Raw genomic sequence first — 10,951 nt, 5'->3', positions numbered from 1 at the left:
GTTGCAGTTTTAACCATGCTTCAGGACATGCCATGTCGAGTACAAATGTTTAAATTTAGAAATTCTTTGCGTCACGGAATTTCCCAGGTGGATGGAACATAATACACAATATGACAATAATATACACAGTCATTTAAACTGTCGTGTGCACATACCTTTAACTGTCAAAGACGAAAGGTCAATTACAGATACACAGAGTTAACTCGAATTCTTATAAAATCGCCAAATAAAGACAAAAACAAAAAATAGAAAAAGCAAAATTATTAAATAGCAAATGAATATCAGGAAATATATGTTATTATGCATAATATGTATAAAGACAGAAGAATTCGGTCTTAATTGACAATCTGAGAGGCTTCAAAGATCTTCAAATATTTATAAATTTCCATTTTTATTAGAAAATTATTGTTTAGTCAATTTCAGAAACAGTTTTATATGGAAATTGGACTAATTATATTTCTTAATGGGTCGATACTTTGGAATGGGATTACTTTCATTTATCATCTAGGTTAACTCAACTGTATGACGTAAGATATGGGTCGTTTTCAAAAAATGTCGAATTTTCAGTACACCCATGCTAACTTTTTTATTTCTAATGGAAATTTCAGTTGTAATGGTTTAAATGAAAGCTTGTCGGATTTGTGATTCAGAACATTAATAATAAACACATCTTACATCTATTTTGATAAGATTAAACTGCATTTAAGACCCATTTTGGGGGTATTTGTCTGCGTACAGTGTCAGAAAAACACATTTCAAATGATTTTTTTGCGATTTTCTGATCGCCTTGATATCTGCAAAAGGGACTTTTTAAGAACGTTTAATATTACTCTAACGAAAAATCGTAGCTTCTATATCATTGTATGTAACATATTATCTACAAACTAAATCGAATCTGCGTACAGGAGGTTCATGTCTTTCCTGTTACCACTACTTAAATCAGCCGTGAAATTATTTTCCCTATGAATATTGAATCAGTCAGTGTTGATCTCAAAAGTGCAAAGTAATCTTTACATTTAAAACGCCTCGTTTCTTGAACGACAGTGTAGAGAAAAGAAATTTCAAGACATTTAGTGAAAAAAATATAGCGTACTTTTTTTCATGTCTATGCTGTTACCACCAATTTTGATTAAATACACCAACAGTATACTTGTAAAAAGTGCAATAACGTGTTGGAAATCAAATTCACAATAGAAAAACATAATCACTTCACCAAAGGGAGTAGTTATTTCACAACAGCAATCAAAAACGAAGAAATTTGTCTATCCTGTTATGTCTATCCTGTTACTATGGTTGCTATGGTTACAGTAACAGGATAGACAATTGTAGACAAAAACGTCGTTAATTTTTTTATCTTAACATATAGATGCAAAACGAATGAAATATTTCGTTGTTTGAAGTCATCTTAAGGTTATAACGTTTTAATCTTCCCAATTAAGCATTCGCAGGTGCAATACTGATATCGGTAACAGGATAGACAAAAAGGTAACAGGATAGACTTTTATATAGTAATATATCAGAAACGTACGTTCCTGTTACCAATGAAATATAGAGAAAAGTAAACTAACTTATGAGGGATTTACTTGATGTTGGGTTTATTTGAAAGGGTGAAAAAATGCCGAACAATATATATTGCTATCTTAGACTTGCATTACTGGTGGTAATTTTTACAACCTTTGAAAACCAATTTTTAGAGGCATTTTTCAGTACAACCTGTTAAATTGGCAAATAATCTATTATATTACAGAATGAATAGATATAGAAGTTTATTCTCTTGAAAACCATCTAATTGTCTACGTAAAACAAGCTTAACATTTTATCTAAACCTTTTCTTAATAACCCAAAATTTCTTTTGAAAATGGTAACAGGATAGACAAAATAATGTACCACCAATCAAAAAATGTTTCAACATATTTTTGTATGACATCATTAAGATTGCATCTTTTAATATGTTGTTCTTAAAGTACTGTTTGTTTTGATTTGCTTATGTAGAGGGTTGTTTGAATAAGTAACTTTTAATAATATTTTCAATTTCAAAATTCGACATTTTTTGAAAATGACCCATATACAAAAAATCAACGAAATGTTGTTATTATACGACAATGCCTATAAATAGCTTAATTGATCATAATTCTATTTAAACGCATCTATATGACCATTCAATAAATCGTACGACAGTGAAAAAATATGGTAACCGAAGTGGGTTTTTTTTTTTTTTTTTTTCGCGTGGAGGGGGGGGGGGCTTAGCTGGCGAGCATGTAAGCAATGTATGATACATTTGTTAACATTAATTAGAAGGGACATGGAGGTGAGTGGGTGAGGAGAGCCTTCAAAGTATTGGGAATGAGAAGGGGTGTCCAGCTTTTTTTGACTTTAGAGTTTAGATTCATGGATTGACATAATTTGGCCGTGTTTGTGTCATAGTTTTGGCCGTTTGTATACTTATAGGTCATCGTTGGTCATCTCAACGGGATTTACTTTGTCACTTGAGCCGGTACGGCGAAAGTAAGAAAAACAATCGTGAGTTGAGATGACCAATAATATACGTAGAAAGGTCAAAGAGCGTATACAAAAGTCCAATCTGGGACTCGCGAAACATGTATATGACATCATTAATTTATATCTGAACGCCTCCAAATCATAATCTTTTTTTAAGAAATACAACGATATATACTACGGTAAAGGCCTTGTCAAGCTGATAAAAGTCTGACAAACTTTACACAGGGGAAAATAATCAATGGCGGATTTAATTTAGAGGATCAATGGTTTTTAATAGTAACTCCCCCTTTTGACTGGCTTGGTTGGAATCCTCTTTGCTTTTGAATGGTGATATATGGTTTGAACTCCCCCTATTATCCTGGGTTGGAATCCCCTTTCTTTTAAAAATTACTGAATCCGCCCATGAGAACGACATTTGACTTCAACTTGTAATATCAAATGCGAATTAGTTCAATCAGTGAAACCATGCAGGCAATGATAAAGATCCAGTTATTAGGTATTTGGGCCTTCTTTTACTTTAAGGGTCCCTATATTTTAAAGTAAAGTTTCATTCATGGTTACGGTTAGGTTAGGGGATGTTTTAGGTAAGGGTTATGTTTTAGGGTTAGGGCTAGTGTTAGATTAGGTATGGGTTAGGGTAAGGTTTGGGTTAAGAATAGTTTAGTATAGCTCTTTATGGGTTGGAACCCCTAACGTAAAAGCCTCTGTCACACCTTACCGGATAGCACGAACGGACGACTAACGGATGAAAATAAAAGTTGTCCGTTGACAAAATTGTTATCCGTTGGGAGTCCATTGATGTACTGACCGAATAAAACGGACGTGCAACGAATGCATAACGGACACACACCGGATATGCAACGTACGAGAAACGGAAACGTACCGGACAGAACGGATGTCAAACGTACATCCAACGGACGATTATCGCATAAAAAGGACACCTAACGGAGGCGTAACGGATAAAACGAATGAACAAGATAATTTTTATACGGAAGTCGACAATAATAATACATGTAAATCGAAAAAATATTCAAAATGTTTCTGTGTAACTGGTTTTGGTTTGTTCTTCAAAATGCCACCACAAGGCAGTGTCTGGCCTGAATAAGAGCTGCTTGATTGTGAAGACGTGCCCTTACTCTAAGATCGATTATGGGTCCTAATATAAGAATTCATGAACCTTAAGAAATCTGACACACCAATAATTGGCATTTCTGACGCGAAATTTTCAATTGGCATTCATCCGTTTCAGATCCGTTCATCATCCGTTTTATCCGTTATACGTCCGGTAGAAGTCCGTTTCTCATTCGTTCAACATCCGTTTTATCCGTCAAACGTCCTGTAGAAGTCCGTTGGTGAATTTATCTGCCAGACCTCTAACGGATGTACAACGGACACGAAACGGATATAAAACGGATACGAAACGGACGAGTACCGTACAAAACGGACGCCTACCGGACGTTCAACGGACATTTCATCCGTTGGACGTCCGTTCAAAGTTTTGAACATGCTTAAAATTTTCCACCGGACAGAACAGACGTCGAAGGATAAAACGTACACTGAACGAACATGCAACGGATATGGACGGACGTTTAACGGATAAGAACGGACGTCTAACGGACATGAACGGATTGAAAAAAAAAGTTATCCGTTAAGCGTCCGTTCGAGCTATCCGTTAAGGTGTGACCGAGGCTTTTAAGAAGGCCGGTATTTGAATGCTTACTAAGACTTTCTTTAATTAACAGTGAATAAGTCAATTCCGTTCCGTCGTATTCCGTTTCGCATTTGTAACAGGTACCCCTCTTTAATCCTTTCCCCTTAAATACAATTTTACTTTCAAAAAGCTAAATGATTAAAACTGTTCGTTCAGTTTAGTATACAACGGAGTTTATAATTTTTAAATTTTAATTCTTTGGTGAAATTTTCAAAATTGAAAAAAACAAACTTGTTTTTACATTTTTTTAAATATGGTAAACATTTTAAAACTTTGATAAAATAAAACAAAAAAACAAAAATTTAAATTTGAATTGATAAGTGTTACATACGGAAGCCCTGGAGTGCCATGCAAAAAAAAAATTTCAACTTGTGCGCACAAGTTACCAACTTGCGCGCGCAAGTTACTAACTTGCGCGCACAAGTTACTATCTTGTGCGCACAAGTTACACAACTTGTGCGCACGAGTTATAAACTTGTGCGCACGAGTTGTACAACTTGTGCGCACAAGTTGCACGTATTCTTATAGACATGCGCTGTTTTGCTAGAGAGACTATTTATGGAACGCCGTAGCTGCCGAATACAAACGTTTATATACATGAATGCACATACTTTTCAATGTCTGCACATGTTTTTTCTATGTATACACATACTTTGCATATATATGAACATAGTTTACTTTATATGCACTTATTTTTTATATATATATGCACATACTTTTCCTACATATGCACATCGTTTACCTTATATGCACATACTTTTCTATATATCTATTTGAACATAGTTAACCTCATATGCATATACTTTTTTTTCTATATATGCACAGACTTATTCTACATAGGAATGTACAAATGTAGTTCTGCATGTGAATACTTTACTCAGTATATATGGACATAGTTTTTCAACGTGAGAATTACAATTCATATTATGCTTTTCTGTTGTTTTTTCAAACTGAACTAAGCCAAAGGGTTCCAGTATCATAAAAAGAATGTGAATTAAGAATTTCTTAATGATGTATGTTGTTCAATTAAGCAACTTTTGAAATCATTTTCATATGAATGCAATACTATTTTGGCATGTATGATGGTATGGCGCTGTTGTCTTCATCTATAGTCACTTGTTTTAATGCCATAACTTTGTATTTTGTATGAGTCGTTTGTATTACATTTTAACACAAGGATTACAGGGGCGTAGCTGCCGTTAGGCACTTTAGGCACGTGCCTACACATAATTTTTTCACAAATATTTTTTTTTTGTTAAAAAAAATAATAAACAACGTTATATGTAGATGAACTCCAGTGAAGTTGTCACAACTCGAATTATCGAATGTCATGTGTACACTAGTCTCTCGTCCTTAGTGAATGGAATATTGGATAGAATTGAATGTTTTTTATGTGTGTACCTTATATAGAAACTATAAACTAGAACTTTGGTTCAGACCATTTCAATTCTATCAACAACAACTTGAATGAACCTCAACTTAGACACATGAGTTTTTTAATTAGTTGTTGTTTGTTTTCAACTAGCTTTCCACTTTGTCTTAACCCGACTGGTCAATGTTGGTCTTCCGTTTGGCTGTGCAGGATGTATAAATACGTAGTCACGTCTCGGGAGAAAGAAGAAAGACCAATCACAATTTGTCCTATATTTGTTAACCCTTTCGAATATAGAGTTCATAAGATACAAATATTCCCTGTGGACCCCCCCCCCCCCTTTTATTTGTGCTCTCTATTTTCAACCCTCGAATTAAGCTTTCGAATCTAATTAAAATTAAAACCTTGCTTTCTAACCAATCTATTCATGTACCGGACCGGCAACTTTCTTTATTTAATACGAAAATCTACAGTGCCGTTATACACATGCATGTCGTTTGCTTGGAGTCTCCGCCCGAAAAGAAAGAAATAGTCTAACTCCAAGATATCATATTCCTGCATCACGTGATTTTTACCTTGTGGAGCTTACATTTGAATAACTACCGAATAAAGAAAGTGAAACTACTATTCAAAACATAAAGTCGGAAGGCACAAATAAGAAAAAGAAAGTTTTTTTTTGGCAAAATTAAGGTGCAGGTAAATTCTCTCCGTGTTCAAAATATACATGAAATATTTGCCACTGCCCCTTTTCTGCTCTATGAATTCTAACCCTGAGTTTTCTATCTGTTACTCTATGCCAAGAAATCCTCTCTAAAAATTCCGGTCGACCCCCTACGGCAGTCATTAGTAGCTAAAGATTTGATTTCATTGAAGAAATTAATTTATGACCTTCATGTACGTGTCGCTTAGAACACAGCCATATACCAAATGGTCAATATTAATCATTCATGTAATTTGCTCTATGGGGTTTTTGCAGGATTTCAACGGAGGCAATTTCTTGGCATGGTTAGAATGGGGACATTTAATCTTATGCCTAGTTGTAGAGAGAATGACACTCTTTGAGGAGTTCGTAGTTGGTCTACTGAAAGGCAAAGTTTCTGCTCCTATCGGCAATAATCCTTCATTTTCCAATGCATGGCATTTTCAAATTTCCAGACCTTCGTCCTGTACAACACCTATTACAGGACTAAGCTCCCTGTTGTGTTTATTGTAAATAATCAATTATTTTTTTTTGTTATAAACTTGCATAAATATTTTACACTGGATGTTTAAAAATCAATCTATCAAATAGCTTCCAGTAGTTTTGAGTACTCTCAGATCTACGTGTAATGACCACAATTATTCAAATTCCTAAGCAGGTAGGGATTTTACAGTAGAGCGGGATATAAAGAAATACGTTAGTATGAACAGAACAGAACTTTTGCATTAGGCATTAGGCATCGACTATGTGTGTATATGTTTGTGTGGCTAGGGTGAAGGTTTAAGAATAAAAAGATTCATGGTTGATGTCTTTCTAGCCAAAAGGATAGTGTAATTATATAGTAATATCAGTGTTTACGTGCACGTGCCTATTTTATTAAATGAAGGATCGTCAATATGTACTATCAATTAAGTTAAACGTGTATATGTATCGATCATAACGGAATAGATTTGAAAATACTAAACAGGGTGTACTGCTTAATTAAAGGGATACGCGGATCTATGCTGAGCAGTACATATTGTAAATAAAAAAAATTAACGATTTGATTTTCCAATTGTACTGCGTTATTTAATTCACCATTCAGATGTTATGGTAAATTATTCATAATCCTTCGAACTTTTCATCATGTATATTATAATTATCATGATTAAATAACCAGAAAATTTGATATTTTTGTGCATAAAATTTTGCAGCCAAAACGCTGAATTTCGTTTTCCGTCAGGGGGCGCCCCCTGAACCCCCTACCAGGGCTTAGCCCTGGACCTGATGGGGGCCTTGGGCGGCCACCAGACCCCCTGCCGATTTGTGCCTACAGTTGAATGAATACCTAGCTACGCCCCTGGATTATTATCACTAATGGCGTGTTGAATTCAGTGGTTTTTGTCCCAACAATATAGTGATAACGGGTCACAAGTTATATTATTGCATTTCAGCTACCGCTTTACAAGCAGAGCCAAATACAATGAACGTTCCAACTATGTATTGGCTTCCGAAGCTACACAAAACACCTGGCAAATATAGATTTGTTTCGTCTTCAAGCCATTGTTACACAACTAAATTGTCTATTCTTCTTACCAGCACACTTGGTACAATTAAAAACCTGATAATAAATTATTCAAATAAGGCTTTCGAAAATAGTGGAATTAATTACTTTTGGAGTGTCAAGAACTCGTTGGAAGTAGTTGATAAATTGCATGCTTATATTGGTGATTTTGAATCTGTTCAAAGTTTTGATTTTTCTACCCTGTATACCACATTGCCTCACATTCTCATTAAGAAAAAATTCACACACCTAATTAAATGGGCATTTAAAAAGTCATAATGTGAATATATATGTTCAAACTCTTTTAGGTCAGTTTTTAGTAGCAATAAACAAAAAAACTATGTCAATTGGACATGCTTTGATACTATATATGCCCTTGAATTTTTACTAGATAACATTTTTGTTCGCTTTGGGGATTCCGTATATCGTCAGGATATCGGAATTCCAATGGGGACTTACTGTGCACCACTTATTGCGGACCTGTTTTTGTATTGCTATGAGTTACAATTTATGACAAAAATAACCAAAAACCCATCGAAACAACATCTGATACATAAATTTAATAACACTTTTAGATTTTTGGATGATATTTTGGCTCTCAATAATGACGACTTCAGTATGTATATTAAAGAAGTTATCCTGTTGAACTTACTTTAAATAAAGCTAATACTAACAATGACCACTGCCCTTTCCTCGATCTTGATATCTATATCACTAACGGAAAGCTAAATACTACAATTTATGATAAAAGAGATGATTTTTCATTTCCTATCGTTAATTATCCATTTTTAGATGGTGACGTTCCCTTGTCACCATCTTACGGTGTTTATATATCTCAACTTGTACGATTCGCTCGTGTATGTAACAATGTTTTAGATTTTAACGAGAGAAATTTATGTATTACTGAAAAATTATTACACCAGGGTTTTCGATATCACAAACTAGTCAAAACATTAACTAAATTTTATCATCGGTATAAGGACATCATTCGTAAATATAGCTCAACATGCAGACTTCTTATACGTTTAGGTATTTCACATCCAATTTGTTATGGAAATATTCTTTATAAAGCACAAAGGTGTCAATATTCACCTCAGAAACTAACAAAACTTTTGAATAGACTTATTAAGAAGGGATATAGCTACGATACTGTTGTCAGGTCATTAAAGATTGCATATTTTGGCATTAATATTGATTGACTTATAGGGTCTTTGCTTCGGAACTAAACACATTTATTCAAAAACAAGTTGTTGGCATGACACGGGTTATGTTCTTCTCATATATGTTATGATGGTATGATACTAAACCCTTAACGGGAAGGATTGTGCCTGATGTTCATATGATGAAATCATAATCTTTCTGTCAGTTTTATTGAAGCCTGGAGCTGGCATGTCAGTTAACTGCTAGTAGTCTGTTGTTATTTATGTATTATTGTCATTTTGTTTATTTTCTTTGGTTACATCTTCTGATATCAGACGCGGACTTCTCTTGAACTGAATTTTAATGTGCGTATTGTTATGCGTTTACTTTTCTACATTGGCTAGAGGTATAGGGGGAGGGTTGAGATCTCACAAACATGTTTAACCCCGCCGCATTTTTGCGCCTGTCCCAAGTCAGGAGCCTCTGGCCTTTGTTAGTCTTGTATTATTTTAATTTTAGTTTCTTTTGTACAATTTGGAAATTAGTATGGCGTTCTTTATCACTGAACTAGAATATATTTGTTTAGTGGCCAGCTGAAGAACGAAATTTCTCGCTACATTAAAGACCTGTTGGTGACCTTCTGCTGTAGTTTTTTTCTACGATCGGGTTGTTGTCTCTTTGACACATTCCCCATTTCCATTCTCAATTTTATTTAGTTTGGTTTCCGCACTCTGTCGTTAATTTGCCTTATCAAAAATTATTGAAATTCACACACAATGTTAATAATCACACAAAGTTAGGCCGAGTTAGAATTTTGGGCAGTACTTTTTTGGACAATTATGCCCCTTTATAACTTGGAAAATTGAAAATTTTAAGCGGGGGCATTCGTAATTTCAAACTTATTTTTTTTACAGGTTTTATGTTTTATTAGTAAAAACATTAGTAAGAGCTGAATGCACTTTGTCGGTGTGGGAATAAACTATAAACAATGAATGTAAAATTTCATAGAGTGAGACAAAGGTATTACTGTCCAGCGATGGCGAAAACTATTTCTATAGAGCTTTGTATTCGGTATTAAGATAGAATACCTGGATGCTTCATACTTTGTTTGTAATAGCCTTATGTTTGGAAATTTCCGTCTGTCATATGTTGTATGTAATAATGCAGTGGCTCAAATATATATATATATATATACAACTCGTCTAAACATCAACCCAACAATGGTAGATCTGTAAATTTGCTTTCGCAAATTTTTGGGTTTTCCCTAGCCGAGATTCGAACCCATGCTACTGTGATATCGTGACACCAAATCGCCTGCACTGCAGCCGTCCCGCTAGACCACACAACCACCTGGGCTCTACAATAATAGAGCTTTCGCTGGCCATGTGTTACCTTTCCACGTCAGTTTTAATCTAGCGGCGTACTACAGTACATGATATATAAGGCATGACGATGTTATTGTTACAGATCAGCTAAATTATCTATAGTAAAGGATCCTACAAATTAATGTAAGATACAGTAACAGAAAATAATTATATTATATATATATAAAACGTCTGAATAGTAGTCAACGATTTTCCCACGAGGGACCTGTATATATATAACTTCCTTAAAATATTAAAAAAAATAAACTGAAATGGTTATGTAACGACTTTTTGTAATTTTGACAATGCAAATGTTGAAACCAAAATAAAAATATGACTTGCAAATGCCAATAAATTTTCAAAGTCAATAGACAATTACTAAGGGGACAGGGCCAAATATTATCTATGGAAATGAGATGTTCTAATACTTATACAACTGCATAAAACATATCATTGAACCACCACTTGTGGTTCAACATAAACTAGACCTAATCACAAACTAATACATTGCGAAGCCAACGCCGACGCCGAAAAAATAAAATGTATAGTAAACGTATTGAAAAGCTTTTAAAAAGGTGTGAATATCAAATGATATGACGTGCTGCAGTTCTAAATTATGATT

This window comes from Mytilus galloprovincialis, chromosome 6, assembly GCF_965363235.1.
Source record: "Mytilus galloprovincialis chromosome 6, xbMytGall1.hap1.1, whole genome shotgun sequence".
In the NCBI taxonomy this organism is placed as follows: Eukaryota; Metazoa; Mollusca; class Bivalvia; order Mytilida; family Mytilidae; genus Mytilus; species Mytilus galloprovincialis.
The sequence above is the reverse complement of the archived record's forward strand: the minus strand, read 5'-3'. Positions refer to the sequence as shown.